The sequence below is a fragment of the Stenella coeruleoalba genome, assembly GCF_951394435.1.
Source record: "Stenella coeruleoalba genome assembly, contig: scaffold_28, whole genome shotgun sequence".
Lineage (NCBI taxonomy): Eukaryota > Metazoa > Chordata > Mammalia > Artiodactyla > Delphinidae > Stenella > Stenella coeruleoalba.
Window position 1 is genome coordinate 310578 of NW_027645921.1, and position 20605 is coordinate 331182.

Genomic DNA, 20605 nt, shown 5'->3' on the forward strand with positions numbered 1-20605 from the left:
CTCTCCAGGTTTAAGGTATTCTTCCTTCAGCTAAAACATGCATGTGGAACCCAAGTATGATCAACCATGTGAACGGGAGACGTGTTCAAATATGTCTCAGTTTTCCTCCCCTGGTACTCGGGTGCAACATTCCAGACGCTTTACTAACACTCTCCCCACTTGGAGAGTCAGCGCCTTTAACCTCCTGTTTGGCCCAGTTTGCAATTTCTGCGGAAGATGAACAGGAATAGCGAGAACCAATGAGAGACTAGCTGGAGGTGTCTGGACGGGCAAATTTAACTCTCATTTCCCACCAGGAAGAGGAAATAACCAAAGGCTCAGCGTGCCGTGCCGGAACCAGATTAGGGCCTGAAGCCATCCTGCGGTGTTGCGGCCAGGTCACAAGAAAGCAAGTTGAAGAAAGGACCTCAGGGGCACTGTAATTCACAAACCTGCAGAGTTATAAATGACAGCTATCGTCCAAAAATAGACTGAAGTAAGGCTGCCAAGAGGACTTGAAAGCGGGGCAGAATTGCAGGAAACCGATTTCAGGAGGTAGACTGGAATTGCACTGAAAGCATAGGAAAAGAGGCAGAACGTCCACAATGATGCACTTGGCCAAAAAGGGCGTATGCGTTTTTTCCTGAATATATTCAGGAAAAAACGCATACGCCCTTTTTGGCCAACCAAGCAAGCTTGCAAAGGAAATCTGCACTACAATGAAGTTTCACTTCCCCCCGGTCAAAAGGGCCATCTGAAAAAAGTGTAAAATCCAGAAAGGCAGGACAGGCCATGGAGAACTGGGAGCCTTGTTATGCTGATGGGCGGGATGTAAATTGCCAACAACCACTCGGGAGAAGTGTATGGTGTTTCCTGAAACATCTAAAAAACAAAGCAACAGAGCCTAGGGCACTTCCACTTATGGTCCTATAGCTTAGGGAAATTAAAATCAAAAAGACACAGCCACCCCAAAGTTTGGGACGCCTCCGTTTACAAGAACCTCGTTTACCGTACAAGTTCAATATCACAGAAAGTGAAAAATGGATAAAGAACTTGTGGTACTTACGTACAATGCAGTATCACTCAGCAATGAAATCTATGTCATGAGGCCCGTAGCAGCATAATGAGTGGATTCAGGTACGATGATTCTAACGGAAATAAGTCACACAGAAAAAGAAACATCATAAGATATCAGTAATACACGGAATGTAAACTTGGCTACACAGGAACTGCATTCCAAAACAGAAGAGGGTCTCAAATTTAGAAAACCAACTTATGCTTGCTTAAGGGGAAAGGTGAGTTGGGGTGCTGCATAAAACCAGAGATTGAAATGAGCACAGATAAAGTTCCTTTAGCCAAATATGGAATAGACAAGAGCTACTCCTTGCTCAACGAAATGGACTCAACACCGCATATTAAACGCCTAAGAATGTACCTGACTAGTAAGTATCTTAAAACCTATGGATTGCTATGTCTCCAAAAGAGAATCAAGCATGTGTACAGGGGCATAAACGCAGCAGTGATAGGATTGGAGAGGTTCGGTGAGCAAATGAAGACCCTTTGAAGTCATATTGCATGGTACCCATTCCACGGGTTTCAACTACCCAGGTTTTAGGTATTCTTCCTTCAGCTAAAATATGCATGTGGAACCCAAGTATGATCAACCATGTGATCGGGAGACGTGTTCAAATATGTCTCAGTTTTCATACCCTGGTACTCGGGTGCAACATTCCAGACGCTTTACTAACACTCTCCCGACTTGGAGAGTCAGTCCCTTTAACCTCCTGTTTGGCCCAGTTTGCAATTTCTGCGGAAGATGAACAGGAATAGCGAGAACCAATGAGAGGCTAGCTGGAGGTGTCTGGACGGGCAAATTTAACTCTCATTTCCCACCAGGAAGAGGAAATAACCAAAGGCTCAGCGTGCCGTACCGGAACCAGATTAGGGCCTGAAGCCATCATGCGGTGTTGCGGCCAGCTCAAAAGAAAGCGAGTTGAAGAAAGGAGCTCAGGGGCACTGTAATTCACAAACCTGCAGAGTTATAAATGACAGCTATCGTCCAAAAATAGACTGAAGTAAGGCTGCCAAGAGGACTTGAAAGCGGGGCAGAATTGCAGGAAACCGATTTCAGGAGGTAGACTGGAATTGCATTGAAAGCATAGGAAAAGAGGCAGAACGTCCACAATGATGCACTTGGCCAAAAAGGGCCTATGCGTTTTTTCCTGAATATATTCAGGAAAAAACGCATAGGCCCTTTTTGGCCAACCAAGCAAGCTTGCAAAGGAAATCTGCACTACAATGAAGTCTCACTTCCCCCCGGTCAAAAGGGCCATCTGAAAAAAGTGTAAAATCCAGAAAGGCAGGACAGGCCATGGAGAACTGGGAGCCTTGTTATGCTGATGGGCGGGATGTAAATTGCCAACAACCACTCGGGAGAAGTGTATGGTGTTTCCTGAAACATCTAAAAAACAAAGCAACAGAACCTAGGGCACTTCCACTTATGGTCCTATAGCTTAGGGAAATTAAAATCAAAAAGACACAGCCACCCCAAAGTTTGGAACGGCTCTGTTTACAAGAACCTCGTTTACAGTACAAGTTCAACATCGCAGAAAGTGAAAAATGGATAAAGAAGTTGTGGTATTTACTTACAAAGCAATATCACTCAGCAATGAAATCTGTGTCATCAGGCCCTTAGCAGCACAATGAGTGGATTCAGGTATGATGATTCTAACTGAAATAAGTCACACAGGAAAAGAAACATCATAAGATATCAGTAATACACGGAATGTAAACTTGGCTACACAGGAACTGAATTACAGAACAGAACAGGGTCTCAAATTTAGAAAACCAACTTATTCTTGCTTAAGGGTAAAGGTGAGTTGGGGTGCTGCATAAAACCAGAGATTGAAATGAGCACAGATAAAGTTCCTTTAGCCAAATATGGAATAGACAAGAGCTACTCCTTGCTCAACGAAATGGACTCAACACCGCATATTAAACGCCTAAGAATGTACCTGAGTAGTAAGTATCTTAAAACCTATGGATTGCTATGTCTCCGAAAGAGAATCAAGCATGTGTACAGGGGCATAAACGCAGCAGTGATAAGACTGGAGAGGTTCGGTGAGCAAATGAAGACCCTTTGAAGTCATATTGCATGGTACCCATTCCACGGGTTTCAACTACCCAGGTTTAAGGTATTCTTCCTTCAGCTAAAACATGCATGTGGAACCTAGAGTATGATCAACCATGTGATCGGGAGACGTGTTCAAATATGTCTCAGTTTTCCTCCCCTGGTACTCGGGTGCAACATTCCAGACGCTTTACTAACACTCTCCCCACTTGGAGAGTCAGTCCCTTTAACCTCCTGTTGGCCCAGTTTGCAATTTCTGCGGAAGATGAACAGGAATAGCAAGAACCAATGAGAGGCTAGCTGGAGGTGTCTGGACGGGCAAATTTAACTCTCATTTCCCACCAGGAAGAGGAATTAACCAAAGGCTCAGCATGCCGGGCTGGAACCAGATTAGGGCCTGAAGCCATCCTGCGGTGTTGCGGCCAGGTCACAAGAAAGCGAGTTGAAGACAGGAGCTCTGGGGCACTGTAATTCACAAACCTGCAGAGTTATAAATGACAGCTATCGTCCAAAAATAGACTGAAGTAAGGCTGCCAAGAGGACTTGAAAGCGGGGCAGAATTGCAGGAAACCGATTTCAGGAGGTAGACTGGAATTGCACTGAAAGCATAGGAAAAGAGGCAGAACGTCCACAATGATGCACTTGGCCAAAAAGGGCGTATGCGTTTTTTCCTGAATATATTCAGGAAAAAACGCATACGCCCTTTTTGGCCAACCAAGCAAGCTTGCAAAGGAAATCTGCACTACAATGAAGTTTCACTTCCCCCCGGTCAAAAGGGCCATCTGAAAAAAGTGTAAAATCCAGAAAGGCAGGACAGGCCATGCAGAACTGGGAGCCTTGTTATGCTGATGGGCGGGATGTAAATTGCCAACAACCACTCGGGAGAAGTGTATGGTGTTTCCTGAAACATCTAAAAAACAAAGCAACAGAGCCTAGGGCACTTCCACTTATGGTCCTATAGCTTAGGGAAATTAAAATCAAAAAGACACAGCCACCCCAAAGTTTGGGACGCCTCCGTTTACAAGAACCTCGTTTACCGTACAAGTTCAATATCACAGAAAGTGAAAAATGGATAAAGAACTTGTGGTACTTACGTACAATGCAGTATCACTCAGCAATGAAATCTATGTCATCAGGCCCATAGCAGCATAATGAGTGGATTCAGGTACGATGATTCTAACTGAAATAAGTCACACAGAAAAAGAAACATCATAAGATATCAGTAATACACGGAATGTAAACTTGGCTACACAGGAACTGCATTCCAAAACAGAAGAGGGTCTCAAATTTAGAAAACCAACTTATGCTTGCTTAAGGGTAAAGGTGAGTTGGGGTGCTGCATAAAACCAGAGATTGAAATGAGCACAGATAAAGTTCCTTAAGTCAAATATGGAATAGACAAGAGCTACTCCTTGCTCAATGAAATGGACTCAACACCCCATATTAAACGCCTAAGAATGTACCTGACTAGTAAGTATCTTAAAACCTATGGATTGCTATGTCTCCAAAAGAGAATCAAGCATGTGTACAGGGGCATAAACGCAGCAGTGATAGGATTGGAGAGGTTCGGTGAGCAAATGAAGACCCTTTGAAGTCATATTGCATGGTACCCATTCCACGGGTTTCAACTACCCAGGTTTTAGGTATTCTTCCTTCAGCTAAAATATGCATGTGGAACCCAGAGTATGATCAACCATGTGATTGGGAGACGTGTTCAAATATGTCTCAGTTTTCCTCCCCTGGTACTCGGGTGCAACATTCCAGACGCTTTACTAACACTCTCCCGACTTGGAGAGTCAGTCCCTTTAACCTCCTGTTTGGCCCAGTTTGCAATTTCTGCGGAAGATGAACAGGAATAGCGAGAACCAATGAGAGGCTAGCTGGAGGTGTCTGGACGGGCAAATTTAACTCTCATTTCCCACCAGGAAGAGGAAATAACCAAAGGCTCAGCGTGCCGTACCGGAACCAGATTAGGGCCTGAAGCCATCATGCGGTGTTGCGGCCAGCTCAAAAGAAAGCGAGTTGAAGAAAGGAGCTCAGGGGCACTGTAATTCACAAACCTGCAGAGTTATAAATGACAGCTATCGTCCAAAAATAGACTGAAGTAAGGCTGCCAAGAGGACTTGAAAGCGGGGCAGAATTGCAGGAAACCGATTTCAGGAGGTAGACTGGAATTGCATTGAAAGCATAGGAAAAGAGGCAGAACGTCCACAATGATGCACTTGGCCAAAAAGGGCCTATGCGTTTTTTCCTGAATATATTCAGGAAAAAACGCATACGCCCTTTTTGGCCAACCAAGCAAGCTTGCAAAGGAAATCTGCACTACAATGAAGTCTCACTTCCCCCCGGTCAAAAGGGCCATCTGAAAAAAGTGTAAAATCCAGAAAGGCAGGACAGGCCATGGAGAACTGGGAGCCTTGTTATGCTGATGGGCGGGATGTAAATTGCCAACAACCACTCGGGAGAAGTGTATGGTGTTTCCTGAAACATCTAAAAAACAAAGCAACAGAACCTAGGGCACTTTCACTTATGGTCCTATAGCTTAGGGAAATTAAAATCAAAAAGACACAGCCACCCCAAAGTTTGGAACGGCTCTGTTTACAAGAACCTCGTTTACAGTACAAGTTCAACATCACAGAAAGTGAAAAATGGATAAAGAAGTTGTGGTATTTACTTACAAAGCAATATCACTCAGCAATGAAATCTGTGTCATCAGGCCCTTAGCAGCACAATGAGTGGATTCAGGTATGATGATTCTAACTGAAATAAGTCACACAGGAAAAGAAACATCATAAGATATCAGTAATACACGGAATGTAAACTTGGTTACACAGGAACTGAATTACAGAACAGAACAGGGTCTCAAATTTAGAAAACCAACTTATTCTTGCTTAAGGGTAAAGGTGAGTTGGGGTGCTGCATAAAACCAGAGATTGAAATGAGCACAGATAAAGTTCCTTTAGCCAAATATGGAATAGACAAGAGCTACTCCTTGCTCAACGAAATGGACTCAACACCGCATATTAAACGCCTAAGAATGTACCTGAGTAGTAAGTATCTTAAAACCTATGGATTGCTATGTCTCCGAAAGAGAATCAAGCATGTGTACAGGGGCATAAACGCAGCAGTGATAAGACTGGAGAGGTTCGGTGAGCAAATGAAGACCCTTTGAAGTCATATTGCATGGTACCCATTCCACGGGTTTCAACTACCCAGGTTTAAGGTATTCTTCCTTCAGCTAAAACATGCATGTGGAACCTAGAGTATGATCAACCATGTGATCGGGAGACGTGTTCAAATATGTCTCAGTTTTCCTCCCCTGGTACTCGGGTGCAACATTCCAGACGCTTTACTAACACTCTCCCCACTTGGAGAGTCAGTCCCTTTAACCTCCTGTTGGCCCAGTTTGCAATTTCTGCGGAAGATGAACAGGAATAGCAAGAACCAATGAGAGGCTAGCTGGAGGTGTCTGGACGGGCAAATTTAACTCTCATTTCCCACCAGGAAGAGGAATTAACCAAAGGCTCAGCATGCCGGGCTGGAACCAGATTAGGGCCTGAAGCCATCCTGCGGTGTTGCGGCCAGGTCACAAGAAAGCGAGTTGAAGACAGGAGCTCTGGGGCACTGTAATTCACAAACCTGCAGAGTTATAAATGACAGCTATCGTCCAAAAATAGACTGAAGTAAGGCTGCCAAGAGGACTTGAAAGCGGGGCAGAATTGCAGGAAACCGATTTCAGGAGGTAGACTGGAATTGCATTGAAAGCATAGGAAAAGAGGCAGAACGTCCACAATGATGCACTTGGCCAAAAAGGGCGTATGCGTTTTTTCCTGAATATATTCAGGAAAAAACGCATACGCCCTTTTTGGCCAACCAAGCAAGCTTGCAAAGGAAATCTGCACTACAATGAAGTTTCACTTCCCCCCGGTCAAAAGGGCCATCTGAAAAAAGTGTAAAATCCAGAAAGGCAGGACAGGCCATGGAGAACTGGGAGCCTTGTTATGCTGATGGGCGGGATGTAAATTGCCAACAACCACTCGGGAGAAGTGTATGGTGTTTCCTGAAACATCTAAAAAACAAAGCAACAGAGCCTAGGGCACTTCCACTTATGGTCCTATAGCTTAGGGAAATTAAAATCAAAAAGACACAGCCACCCCAAAGTTTGGGACGCCTCCGTTTACAAGAACCTCGTTTACCATACAAGTTCAATATCACAGAAAGTGAAAAATGGATAAAGAACTTGTGGTACTTACGTACAATGCAGTATCACTCAGCAATGAAATCTATGTCATGAGGCCCGTAGCAGCATAATGAGTGGATTCAGGTACGATGATTCTAACTGAAATAAGTCACACAGAAAAAGAAACATCATAAGATATCAGTAATACACGGAATGTAAACTTGGCTACACAGGAACTGCATTCCAAAACAGAAGAGGGTCTCAAATATAGAAAACCAACTTATGCTTGCTTAAGGGGAAAGGTGAGTTGGGGTGCTGCATAAAACCAGAGATTGAAATGAGCACAGATAAAGTTCCTTTAGCCAAATATGGAATAGACAAGAGCTACTCCTTGCTCAACGAAATGGACTCAACACCGCATATTAAACGCCTAAGAATGTACCTGACTAGTAAGTATCTTAAAACCTATGGATTGCTATGTCTCCAAAAGAGAATCAAGCATGTGTACAGGGGCATAAACGCAGCAGTGATAGGATTGGAGAGGTTCGGTGAGCAAATGAAGACCCTTTGAAGTCATATTGCATGGTACCCATTACACGGGTCTCAACTCTCCAGGTTTAAGGTATTCTTCCTTCAGCTAAAACATGCATGTGGAACCCAGAGTATGATCAACCATGTGATCGGGAGACGTGTTCAAATATGTCTCAGTTTTCCTCCCCTGGTACTCGGGTGCAACATTCCAGACGCTTTACTAACACTCTCCCGACTTGGAGAGTCAGTCCCTTTAACCTCCTGTTTGGCCCAGTTTGCAATTTCTGCGGAAGATGAACAGGAATAGCGAGAACCAATGAGAGGCTAGCTGGAGGTGTCTGGACGGGCAAATTTAACTCTCATTTCCCACCAGGAAGAGGAAATAACCAAAGGCTCAGCGTGCCGTACCGGAACCAGATTAGGGCCTGAAGCCATCATGCGGTGTTGCGGCCAGCTCAAAAGAAAGCGAGTTGAAGAAAGGAGCTCAGGGGCACTGTAATTCACAAACCTGCAGAGTTATAAATGACAGCTATCGTCCAAAAATAGACTGAAGTAAGGCTGCCAAGAGGACTTGAAAGCGGGGCAGAATTGCAGGAAACCGATTTCAGGAGGTAGACTGGAATTGCATTGAAAGCATAGGAAAAGAGGCAGAACGTCCACAATGATGCACTTGGCCAAAAAGGGCCTATGCGTTTTTTCCTGAATATATTCAGGAAAAAACGCATACGCCCTTTTTGGCCAACCAAGCAAGCTTGCAAAGGAAATCTGCACTACAATGAAGTCTCACTTCCCCCCGGTCAAAAGGGCCATCTGAAAAAAGTGTAAAATCCAGAAAGGCAGGACAGGCCATGGAGAACTGGGAGCCTTGTTATGCTGATGGGCGGGATGTAAATTGCCAACAACCACTCGGGAGAAGTGTATGGTGTTTCCTGAAACATCTAAAAAACAAAGCAACAGAACCTAGGGCACTTCCACTTATGGTCCTATAGCTTAGGGAAATTAAAATCAAAAAGACACAGCCACCCCAAAGTTTGGAACGGCTCTGTTTACAAGAACCTCGTTTACAGTACAAGTTCAACATCGCAGAAAGTGAAAAATGGATAAAGAAGTTGTGGTATTTACTTACAAAGCAATATCACTCAGCAATGAAATCTGTGTCATCAGGCCCTTAGCAGCACAATGAGTGGATTCAGGTATGATGATTCTAACTGAAATAAGTCACACAGGAAAAGAAACATCATAAGATATCAGTAATACACGGAATGTAAACTTGGCTACACAGGAACTGAATTACAGAACAGAACAGGGTCTCAAATTTAGAAAACCAACTTATTCTTGCTTAAGGGTAAAGGTGAGTTGGGGTGCTGCATAAAACCAGAGATTGAAATGAGCACAGATAAAGTTCCTTTAGCCAAATATGGAATAGACAAGAGCTACTCCTTGCTCAACGAAATGGACTCAACACCGCATATTAAACGCCTAAGAATGTACCTGAGTAGTAAGTATCTTAAAACCTATGGATTGCTATGTCTCCGAAAGAGAATCAAGCATGTGTACAGGGGCATAAACGCAGCAGTGATAAGACTGGAGAGGTTCGGTGAGCAAATGAAGACCCTTTGAAGTCATATTGCATGGTACCCATTCCACGGGTTTCAACTACCCAGGTTTAAGGTATTCTTCCTTCAGCTAAAACATGCATGTGGAACCTAGAGTATGATCAACCATGTGATCGGGAGACGTGTTCAAATATGTCTCAGTTTTCCTCCCCTGGTACTTGGGTGCAACATTCCAGACGCTTTACTAACACTCTCCCCACTTGGAGAGTCAGTCCCTTTAACCTCCTGTTGGCCCAGTTTGCAATTTCTGCGGAAGATGGACAGGAATAGCAAGAACCAATGAGAGGCTAGCTGGAGGTGTCTGGACGGGCAAATTTAACTCTCATTTCCCACCAGGAAGAGGAATTAACCAAAGGCTCAGCATGCCGGGCTGGAACCAGATTAGGGCCTGAAGCCATCCTGCGGTGTTGCGGCCAGGTCACAAGAAAGCGAGTTGAAGACAGGAGCTCTGGGGCACTGTAATTCACAAACCTGCAGAGTTATAAATGACAGCTATCGTCCAAAAATAGACTGAAGTAAGGCTGCCAAGAGGACTTGAAAGCGGGGCAGAATTGCAGGAAACCGATTTCAGGAGGTAGACTGGAATTGCACTGAAAGCATAGGAAAAGAGGCAGAACGTCCACAATGATGCACTTGGCCAAAAAGGGCGTATGCGTTTTTTCCTGAATATATTCAGGAAAAAACGCATACGCCCTTTTTGGCCAACCAAGCAAGCTTGCAAAGGAAATTTGCACTACAATGAAGTTTCACTTCCCCCCGGTCAAAAGGGCCATCTGAAAAAAGTGTAAAATCCAGAAAGGCAGGACAGGCCATGGAGAACTGGGAGCCTTGTTATGCTGATGGGCGGGATGTAAATTGCCAACAACCACTCGGGAGAAGTGTATGGTGTTTCCTGAAACATCTAAAAAACAAAGCAACAGAGCCTAGGGCACTTCCACTTATGGTCCTATAGCTTAGGGAAATTAAAATCAAAAAGACACAGCCACCCCAAAGTTTGGGACGCCTCCGTTTACAAGAACCTCGTTTACCGAACAAGTTCAATATCACAGAAAGTGAAAAATGGATAAAGAACTTGTGGTACTTACGTACAATGCAGTATCACTCAGCAATGAAATCTATGTCATCAGACCCATAGCAGCATAATGAGTGGATTCAGGTACGATGATTCTAACTGAAATAAGTCACACAGAAAAAGAAACATCATAAGATATCCCTAATACACGGAATGTAAACTTGGCTGCACAGGAACTGCATTCCAAAACAGAAGAGGGTCTCAAATTTAGAAAACCAACTTATGCTTGCTTAAGGGGAAAGGTGAGTTGGGGTGCTGCATAAAACCAGAGATTGAAATGAGCACAGATAAAGTTCCTTAAGCCAAATATGGAATAGACAAGAGCTACTCCTTGCTCAATGAAATGGACTCAACACCGCATATTAAACGCCTAAGAATGTACCTGACTAGTAAGTATCTTAAAACCTATGGATTGCTATGTCTCCAAAAGAGAATCAAGCATGTGTACAGGGGCATAAACGCAGCAGTGATAGGATTGGAGAGGTTCGGTAAGCAAATGAAGACCCTTTGAAGTCATATTGCATGGTACCCATTCCACGGGTTTCAACTACCCAGGTTTTAGGTATTCTTCCTTCAGCTAAAATATGCATGTGGAACCCAGAGTATGATCAACCATGTGATCGGGAGACGTGTTCAAATATGTCTCAGTTTTCCTCCCCTGGTACTCGGGTGCAACATTCCAGACGCTTTACTAACACTCTCCCGACTTGGAGAGTCAGTCCCTTTAACCTCCTGTTTGGCACAGTTTGCAATTTCTGCGGAAGATGAACAGCAATAGCGAGAACCAATGAGAGGCTAGCTGGAGGTGTCTGGACGGGCAAATTTAACTCTCATTTCCCACCAGGAAGAGGAAATAACCAAAGGCTCAGCGTGCCGTACCGGAACCAGATTAGGGCCTGAAGCCATCATGCGGTGTTGCGGCCAGCTCAAAAGAAAGCGAGTTGAAGAAAGGAGCTCAGGGGCACTGTAATTCACAAACCTGCAGAGTTATAAATGACAGCTATCGTCCAAAAATAGACTGAAGTAAGGCTGCCAAGAGGACTTGAAAGCGGGGCAGAATTGCAGGAAACCGATTTCAGGAGGTAGACTGGAATTGCATTGAAAGCATAGGAAAAGAGGCAGAACGTCCACAATGATGCACTTGGCCAAAAAGGGCCTATGCGTTTTTTCCTGAATATATTCAGGAAAAAACGCATACGCCCTTTTTGGCCAACCAAGCAAGCTTGCAAAGGAAATCTGCACTACAATGAAGTCTCACTTCCCCCCGGTCAAAAGGGCCATCTGAAAAAAGTGTAAAATCCAGAAAGGCAGGACAGGCCATGGAGAACTGGGAGCCTTGTTATGCTGATGGGCGGGATGTAAATTGCCAACAACCACTCGGGAGAAGTGTATGGTGTTTCCTGAAACATCTAAAAAACAAAGCAACAGAACCTAGGGCACTTCCACTTATGGTCCTATAGCTTAGGGAAATTAAAATCAAAAAGACACAGCCACCCCAAAGTTTGGAACGGCTCTGTTTACAAGAACCTCGTTTACAGTACAAGTTCAACATCGCAGAAAGTGAAAAATGGATAAAGAAGTTGTGGTATTTACTTACAAAGCAATATCACTCAGCAATGAAATCTGTATCATCAGGCCCTTAGCAGCACAATGAGTGGATTCAGGTATGATGATTCTAACTGAAATAAGTCACACAGAAAAAGAAACATCATAAGATATCAGTAATACATGGAATGTAAACTTGGCTACACAGGAACTGAATTACAGAACAGAACAGGGTCTCAAATTTAGAAAACCAACTTATGCTTGCTTAAGGGGAAAGGTGAGTTGGGGTGCTGCATAAAACGAGAGATTGAAATGAGCACAGATAAAGTTCCTTAAGTCAAATATGGAATAGACAAGAGCTACTCCTTGCTCAACGAAATGGACTCAACACCGCATATTAAACGCCTAAGAATGTACCTAAGTAGTAAGTATCTTAAAACCTATGGATTGCTATGTCTCCGAAAGAGAATCAAGCATGTGTACAGGGGCATAAACACAGCAGTGATAAGACTGGAGAGGTTCGGTGAGCAAATGAAGACCCTTTGAAGTCATATTGCATGGTACCCATTCCACGGGTTTCAACTACCCAGGTTTAAGGTATTCTTCCTTCAGCTAAAACATGCATGTGGAACCTAGAGTATGATCAACCATGTGATCGGGAGACGTGTTCAAATATGTCTCAGTTTTCCTCCCCTGGTACTCGGGTGCAACATTCCAGACGCTTTACTAACACTCTCCCCACTTGGAGAGTCAGTCCCTTTAACCTCCTGTTGGCCCAGTTTGCAATTTCTGCGGAAGATGAACAGGAATAGCAAGAACCAATGAGAGGCTAGCTGGAGGTGTCTGGACGGGCAAATTTAACTCTCATTTCCCACCAGGAAGAGGAATTAACCAAAGGCTCAGCATGCCGGGCTGGAACCAGATTAGGGCCTGAAGCCATCCTGCGGTGTTGCGGCCAGGTCACAAGAAAGCGAGTTGAAGACAGGAGCTCTGGGGCACTGTAATTCACAAACCTGCAGAGTTATAAATGACAGCTATCGTCCAAAAATAGACTGAAGTAAGGCTGCCAAGAGGACTTGAAAGCGGGGCAGAATTGCAGGAAACCGATTTCAGGAGGTAGACTGGAATTGCATTGAAAGCATAGGAAAAGAGGCAGAACGTCCACAATGATGCACTTGGCCAAAAAGGGCGTATGCGTTTTTTCCTGAATATATTCAGGAAAAAACGCATACGCCCTTTTTGGCCAACCAAGCAAGCTTGCAAAGGAAATCTGCACTACAATGAAGTCTCACTTCCCCCCGGTCAAAAGGGCCATCTGAAAAAAGTGTAAAATCCAGAAAGGCAGGACAGGCCATGGAGAACTGGGAGCCTTGTTATGCTGATGGGCGGGATGTAAATTGCCAACAACCACTCGGGAGAAGTGTATGGTGTTTCCTGAAACATCTAAAAAACAAAGCAACAGAGCCTAGGGCACTTCCACTTATGGTCCTATAGCTTAGGGAAATTAAAATCAAAAAGACACAGCCACCCCAAAGTTTGGGATGCCTCCGTTTACAAGAACCTCGTTTACCGTACAAGTTCAATATCACAGAAAGTGAAAAATGGATAAAGAACTTGTGGTACTTACGTACAATGCAGTATCACTCAGCAATGAAATCTATGTCATCAGGCCCGTAGCAGCATAATGAGTGGATTCAGGTACGATGATTCTAACTGAAATACGTCACACAGAAAAAGAAACATCATAAGATATCACTAATACACGGAATGTAAACTTGGCTACACAGGAACTGCATTCCAAAACAGAACAGGGTCTCAAATTTAGAAAACCAACTTATGCTTGCTTAAGGGGAAAGGTGAGTTGGGTTGCTGCATAAAACCAGAGATTGAAATGAGCACAGATAAAGTTCCTTAAGCCAAATATTAAATAGACAAGAGCTACTCCTTGCTCAACGAAATGGACTCAACACCGCATATTAAATGCCTAAGAATGTACCTGACTAGTAAGTATCTTAAAACCTATGGATTGCTATGTCTCCGAAAGAGAATCAAGCATGTGTACAGGGGCATAAACGCAGCAGTGATAGGATTGGAGAGGTTCGGTGAGCAAATGAAGACCCTTTGAAGTCATATTGCATGGTACCCATTCCACGGGTTTCAACTACCCAGGTTTTAGGTATACTTCCTTCAGCTAAAATATGCATGTGGAACCCAGAGTATGATCAACCATGTGATCGGGAGACGTGTTCAAATATGTCTCAGTTTTCCTCCCCTGGTACTCGGGTGCAACATTCCAGACGCTTTACTAACACTCTCCCCACTTGAAGAGCCAGCGCCTTTAACCTCCTGTTTGGCACAGTTTGCAATTTCTGCGGAAGATGAACAGGAATAGCGAGAACCAATGAGAGGCTAGCTGGAGGTGTCTGGACGGGCAAATTTAACTCTCATTTCCCACCAGGAAGAGGAAATAACCAAAGGCTCAGCGTGCCGTACCGGAACCAGATTAGGGCCTGAAGCCATCCTGCGGTGTTGCGGCCAGCTCAAAAGAAAGCGAGTTGAAGAAAGGAGCTCAGGGGCACTGTAATTCACAAACCTGCAGAGTTATAAATGACAGCTATCATCCAAAAATAGACTGAAGTAAGGCTGCAAAGAGGACTTGAAAGCGGGACAGAATTGCAGGAAACCGATTTCAGGAGGTAGACTGGAATTGCATTGAAAGCATAGGAAAAGAGGCAGGACGTCCACAATGATGCACTTGGCCAAAAAGGGCATATGCGTTTTTTCCTGAATATATTCAGGAAAAAACGCATACGCCCTTTTTGGCCAACCAAGCAAGCTTGCAAAGGAAATCTGCACTACAATGAAGTCTCACTTCCCCCCGGTCAAAAGGGCCATCTGAAAAAAGTGTAAAATCCAGAAAGGCAGGACAGGCCATGGAGAACTGGGAGCCTTGTTATGCTGATGGGCGGGATGTAAATTGCCAACAACCACTCGGGAGAAGTGTATGGTGTTTCCTGAAACATCTAAAAAACAAAGCAACAGAACCTAGGGCACTTCCACTTATGGTCCTATAGCTTAGGGAAATTAAAATCAAAAAGACACAGCCACCCCAAAGTTTGGAACGGCTCTGTTTACAAGAACCTCGTTTACAGTACAAGTTCAACATCGCAGAAAGTGAAAAATGGATAAAGAAGTTGTGGTATTTACTTACAAAGCAATATCACTCAGCAATGAAATCTGTGTCATCAGGCCCTTAGCAGCACAATGAGTGGATTCAGGTATGATGATTCTAACTGAAATAAGTCACACAGAAAAAGAAACATCATAAGATATCAGTAATACACGGAATGTAAACTTGGCTACACAGGAACTGAATTACAGAACAGAACAGGGTCTCAAATTTAGAAAACCAACTTACTCTTGCTTAAGGGTAAAGGTGAGTTGGGGTGCTGCATTAAACCAGAGATTGAAATGAGCACAGATAAAGTTCCTTAAGCCAAATACGGAATAGACAAGAGCTACTCCTTGCTCAACGAAATGGACTCAACACCCCATATTAAACGCCTAAGATTGTACCTGACTAGTAAGTATCTTAAAACCTATGGATTGCTATGTCTCCGAAAGAGAATCAAGCATGTGTACAGGGGCATAAACGCAGCAGTGATAGGATTGGAGAGGTTTGGTGAGCAAATGAAGACCCTTTGAAGTCATATTGCATGGTACCCATTCCACGGGTTTCAACTACCCAGGTTTAAGGTATTCTTCCTTCAGCTAAAACATGCATGTGGAACCTAGAGTATGATCAACCATGTGATCGGGAGACGTGTTCAAATATGTCTCAGTTTTCGTACCCTGGTACTCGGGTGCAACATTCCAGACGCTTTACTAACACTCTCCCGACTTGGAGAGTCAGTCCCTTTAACCTCCTGTTTGGCCCAGTTTGCAATTTCTGCGGAAGATGAACAGGAATAGCGAGAACCAATGGAGACTAGCTGGAGGTGTCTGGACGGGCAAATTTAACTCTCATTTCCCACCAGGAAGAGGAATTAACCAAAGGCTCAGCATGCCGGGCCAGAACCAGATTAGGGCCTGAAGCAATCCTGCGGTTTTGCGGCCAGGTCACAAGAATGCGAGTTGAAGAAAGGAGCTCAGGGGCACTATAATTCACAAACCTGCAGAGTTATAAATGACAGCTATCGTCCAAAAATAGACTGAAGTAAGGCTGCCAAGAGGACTTGAAAGCGGGGCAGAATTGCAGGAAACCGATTTCAGGAGGTAGACTGGAATTGCATTGAAAGCATAGGAAAAGAGGCAGAACGTCCACAATGATGCACTTGGCCAAAAAGGGCGAATGCGTTTTTTCCTGAATATATTCAGGAAAAAACGCATACGCCCTTTTTGGCCAACCAAGCAAGCTTGCAAAGGAAATCTGCACTACAATGAAGTCTCACTTCCCCCCGGTCAAAAGGGCCATCTGAATAAAGTGTAAAATCCAGAAAGGCAGGACAGGCCATGGAGAACTGGGAGCCTTGTTATGCTGATGGGCGGGATGTAAATTGCCAACAGACACTCGGGAGAAGTGTATGGTGTTTCCTGAAACATCTAAAAAACAAAGCAACAGAGCCTAGGGCACTGCCACTTATGGTCCTATAGCTTAGGGAAATTAAAATCAAAAAGACACAGCCACCCCAAAGTTTGGGACGCCTCTGTTTACAAGAACCTCGTTTACAGTACAAGTTCAACATCGCAGAAAGTGAAAAATGGATAAAGAAGTTGTGGTATTTACTTACAAAGCAATATCACTCAGCAATGAAATCTATGTCATCAGGCCCTTAGCATCACAATGAGTGGATTCAGGTATGATGATTCTAACTGAAATAAGTCACACAGAAAAAGAAACATCATAAGATATCAGTAATACACGGAATGTAAACTTGGCTACACAGGAACTGAATTACAGAACAGAACAGGGTCTCAAATTTAGAAAACCAACTTATGCTTGCTTAAGGGTAAAGGTGAGTTGGGGTGCTGCATAAAACCAGAGATTGAAATGAGCACAGATAAAGTTCCTTAAGTCAAATATGGAATAGACAAGAGCTACTCCTTGCTCAACGAAATGGACTCAACACCGCATATTAAACGCCTAAGAATGTACCTGACTAGTAAGTATCTTAAAACCTATGGATTGCTATGTCTCCGAAAGAGAATCAAGCATGTGTACAGGGGCATAAACGCAGCAGTGATAGGATTGGAGAGGTTCGGTGAGCAAATGAAGACCCTTTGAAGTCATATTGCATGGTACCCATTCCACGGGTCTCAACTCTCCAGGTTTAAGGTATTCTTCCTTCAGCTAAAACATGCATGTGGAACCCAAGTATGATCAACCATGTGAACGGGAGACGTGTTCAAATATGTCTCAGTTTTCCTCCCCTGGTACTCGGGTGCAACATTCCAGACGCTTTACTAACACTCTCCCCACTTGGAGAGTCAGTCCCTTTAACCTCCTGTTTGGCCCAGTTTGCAATTTCTGCGGAAGATGAACAGGAATAGCGAGAACCAATGAGAGGCTAGCTGGAGGTGTCTGGACGGGCAAATTTAACTCTCATTTCCCACCAGGAAAAGGAAATAACCAAAGGCTCAGCGTGCCGTGCCGGAACCATATTAGGGCCTGAAGCCATCCTGCGGTGTTGCGGCCAGGTCACAAGAAAGCAAGTTGAAGAAAGGAGCTCAGGGGCACTGTAATTCACAAACCTGCAGAGTTATAAATGACAGCTATCGTCCAAAAATAGACTGAAGTAAGGCTGCCAAGAGGACTTGAAAGCGGGGCAGAATTGCAGGAAACCGATTTCAGGAGGTAGACTGGAATTGCATTGAAAGCATAGGAAAAGAGGCAGAACGTCCACAATGATGCACTTGGCCAAAAAGGGCGTATGCGTTTTTTCCTGAATATATTCAGGAAAAAACGCATACGCCCTTTTTGGCCAACCAGCAAGCTTGCAAAGGAAATCTGCACTACAATGAAGTCTCACTTCCCCCCGGTCAAAAGGGCCATCTGAAAAAAGTGTAAAATCCAGAAAGGCAGGACAGGCCATGCAGAACTGGGAGCCTTGTTATGCTGATGGGCGGGATGTAAATTGCCAACAGACACTTGGGAGAAGTGTATGGTGTTTCCTGAAACATCTAAAAAACAAAGCAACAGAGCCTAGGGCACTTCCACTTATGGTCCTATAGCTTAGGAAAATTAAAATCAAAAAGACACAGCCACCCCAAAGTTTGGAACAGCTCTGTTTACAAGAACCTCGTTTACAGTACAACTTCAACATCACAGAAAGTGAAAAATGGATAAAGAACTTGTGGTACTTACGTACAATGCAGTATCACTCAGCAATGAAATCTATGTCATCAGGCCCGTAGCAGCATAATGAGTAGATTCAGGTACGATGATTCTAACTGAAATAAGTCACACAGAAAAAGAAACATCATAAGATATCACTAATACACGGAATGTAAACTTGGCTACACAGGAACTGAATTCCAAAACAGAAAAGGTTCTCAAATTTAGAAAACCAACTTATGCTTGCTTAAGGGGAAAGGTGAGTTGGGTTGCTGCATAAAACCACAGATTGAAATGAGCACAGATAAAGTTCCTTAAGCCAAATATGGAATAGACAAGAGCTACTCCTTGCTCAACGAAATGGACTCAACACCGCATATTAAACGCCTAAGGATGTACCTGACTAGTAAGTATCTTAAAACCTATGGATTGCTATGTCTCCGAAAGAGAATCAAGCATGTGTACAGGGGCATAAACACAGCAGTGATAGGATTGGAGAGGTTCGGTGAGCAAATGAAGACCCTTTGAAGTCATATTGCATGGTACCCATTCCACGGGTTTCAACTACCCAGGTTTTAGGTATTCTTCCTTCAGCTAAAACATGCATGTGGAACCCAGAGTATGATCAACCATGTGATCGGGAGACGTGTTCAAATATGTCTCAGTTTTCCTCCCCTGGTACTCGGGTGCAACATTCCAGACGCTTTACTAACACTCTCCCCACTTGGAGAGTCAGCGCCTTTAACCTCCTGTTTGGCCCAGTTTGCAATTTCTGCGGAAGATGAACAGGAAGAGCGAGAACCAATGAGAGGCTAGCTGGAGGTGTCTGGACGGGCAAATTTAACTCTCATTTCCCACCAGGAAGAGGAAATAACCAAAGGCTCAGCGTGCCGTACCGGAACCAGATTAGGGCCTGAAGCCATCCTGCGGTGTTGCGGCCAGCTCAAAATAAAGCGAGTTGAAGAAAGGAGCTCAGGGGCACTGTAATTCACAAACCTGCAGAGTTATAAATGACAGCTATTGTCCAAAAATATACTGAAGTAAGGCTGCCAAGAGGACTTGAAAGCGGGGCAGAATTGCAGGAAACCGATTTCAGGAGGTAGACTGGAATTACATTGAAAGCATAGGAAAAGAGGCAGAACGTCCACAATGATGCACTTGGCCAAAAAGGGCGTATGCGTTTTTTCCTGAATATATTCAGGAAAAAACGCATACGTCCTTTTTGGCCAACCAAGCAAGCTTGCAAAGGAAATCTGCACTACAATGAAGTCTCACTTCCCCCCGGTCAAAAGGGCCATCTCAAAAAAGTGTAAAATCCAGAAAGGCAGGACAGGCCATGGAGAACTGGGAGCCTTGTTATGCTGATGGGCGGGATGTAAATTGCCAACAACCACTCGGGAGAAGTGTATGGTGTTTCCTGAAACATCTAAAAAACAAAGCAACAGAACCTAGGGCACTTCCACTTATGGTCCTATAGCTTAGGGAAATTAAAATCAAAAAGACACAGCCACCCCAAAGTTTGGAATGGCTCTGTTTACAAGAACCTCGTTTACAGTACAAGTTCAACATCGCAGAAAGTGAAAAATGGATAAAGAAGTTGTGGTATTTACTTACAAAGCAATATCACTCAGCAATGAAATCTGTGTCATCAGGCCCTTAGCAGCACAATGAGTGGATTCAGGTATGATGATTCTAACTGAAGTAAGTCACACAGAAAAAGAAACATCATAAGATATCAGTAATACACGGAATGTAAACTTGGCTACACAGGAACTGAATTACAGAACAGAACAGGGACTCAAATTTAGAAAACCAACTTATGCTTGCTTAAGGGGAAAGGTGAGTTGGGGTGCTGCATAAAACCAGAGATTGAAATGAGCACAGATAAAGTTCCTTAAGCCAAATACGGAATAGACAAGAGCTACTCCTTGCTCAACGAAATGGACTCAACACCCCATATTAAACGCCTTAGAATGTACCTGACTAGTAAGTATCTTAAAACCTATGGATTGCTATGTCTCCGAAAGAGAATCAAGCATGTGTACAGGGGCATAAACGCAGCAGTGATAGGATTGGAGAGGTTCGGTGAGCAAATGAAGACCCTTTGAAGTCATATTGCATGGTTCCCATTCCACGGGTTTCAACTACCCAGGTTTAAGGTATTCTTCCTTCAGCTAAAACATGCATGTGGAACCCAAGTATGATCAACCATGTGATC

General features: G+C 43.9%; 2 long non-coding RNA genes across 2 annotated transcripts in view; one reads left to right on the top strand and one right to left on the bottom strand.

The window, feature by feature from the left end:
• The window catches only part of LOC307181475, a 392267-nt gene that overhangs the window by 170243 nt on the left and 201419 nt on the right, over window positions 1-20605 (top strand). Inside the window, exon 2 of the long non-coding RNA XR_013826870.1 lies at window positions 1117-1140. This is a non-coding gene — a long non-coding RNA (uncharacterized lncRNA). The remainder of the gene's footprint in view (window positions 1-1116; window positions 1141-20605) is intronic.
• LOC307181472 overlaps window positions 1-20605 on the bottom strand; it is an 88882-nt gene that overhangs the window by 5990 nt on the left and 62287 nt on the right. The window lies entirely within an intron of this gene.